We start from the raw sequence: 1,321 nt of genomic DNA, 5'->3' as shown, positions 1-1,321 counted from the left end.
CAACAGTGCGATCTACTTTCAATCGTGTCGTTCTATAGATGAGATGGTAGAATCTATCACATAGCAATGGTCACAGACGACAGTTACAATGTCAGTGTTACAATATGGACAACTGTTTTATGAATCAGCCCTCACCTCCAACATCAATAGCAAATATTGCACAGCCACTGCTCTCCTTGACCATATTTAATTGAATCATTGTGCTTTCAGAGTGAGAGTAAATGGTGGACGTTGGAGGCGACGTTTTATTGTATTTACCCAACACTGTCATACTACCATTATGCTCCTCTGTCACAACGATCTCAAAAGTTTCGTCAGAGAAGTTGAATATTGTGAAATCAAGACTGACGTGATCTTCGATGGAGGTTACGCTCCAGGAACAACTAGATTTACTTGAGTAACATCCGGGAAACTGCGGTGAGTAGATCGTCCCGTTGTTCGCTGAGTACTTTTCTCCGCAGGCTCCCATTCGGGCTAAGATGATGATGAAACGTGATTTCAACTTTTGCTATGGTAACATTTCTAAAGTGCATTTTTGTGTCTAAAATAACAACAACGAAAATGACAATAACGAAGACGCAAATGATGTACAATGCATCTTAATCTTCGAAAAAACGCCGAATACATTACATTCCATATACACATTAAAATTTGACAGGGCAGCAGTGAAAATAATTAGTACCCGAAATTCATATAACTAAAAGACCCCAAAATTAAAAATAGACTTCAGATCAAATAGTTACAAAAATTCTCAAACTACTAAGTCTGGACACGAGTTTAGAATCATTCAATTTTTCGTAAACTCTTTTGGCGCAATGCCCGGATGTACAAGCAAAATAGTGATTAATACGCGCGTGCGCTTGGGCTATAAATATTAAATACTGGAAGTCAGATTCGATCCACTTAAACTATAATATACACGCCTATATGTCAATTTGGAAACAAGCTATGTTTGCGCGCCCAAAGATTAAATTTATATCATACTATATACAAAATCTTTACAGCAATCGTTTTATGACAAGGTCTGGAAGTATTCAAAAATAGTTTCTCAAACACCTAAACAAACGAACAAAAGCAATCGTATTCCACCTCTATGAGTCAGATAATGTGACAAAATAACTTTTTTTGAATCGGAAAAGTGTACGGTTTAAGTGTTGTGACGTTTTCTTACTGGAAAAAAGCCCACTCCCTTATATGTTCAAAGGTGCATTTCAATCAATCAATCAATCAATCAATCAATCAATCAATCAATCAATCAATCAATCAATCAATCAATTAATAGATTAATAGTTTAGAACGGAAGCTTTTTGAAATCCTTGTT

At 36.0% G+C, this 1,321-nt stretch overlaps 1 long non-coding RNA gene across 1 annotated transcript in view; it reads right to left on the bottom strand.

Moving 5' to 3' along the window:
* LOC139126895 (uncharacterized) overlaps window positions 1-258 on the bottom strand; it is a 1,535-nt gene extending 1,277 nt beyond the window's left edge. Inside the window, exon 1 of the long non-coding RNA XR_011550858.1 lies at window positions 136-258. This is a non-coding gene — a long non-coding RNA (uncharacterized lncRNA). The remainder of the gene's footprint in view (window positions 1-135) is intronic.
* Between the last annotated feature and the right edge of the window lie 1,063 nt (window positions 259-1,321).

This window comes from Ptychodera flava, unplaced genomic scaffold, assembly GCF_041260155.1.
Source record: "Ptychodera flava strain L36383 unplaced genomic scaffold, AS_Pfla_20210202 Scaffold_153__1_contigs__length_83480_pilon, whole genome shotgun sequence".
NCBI classification, from domain to species: Eukaryota; Metazoa; Hemichordata; class Enteropneusta; family Ptychoderidae; genus Ptychodera; species Ptychodera flava.
This window is presented reverse-complemented; position numbering and strand designations above follow the sequence as displayed.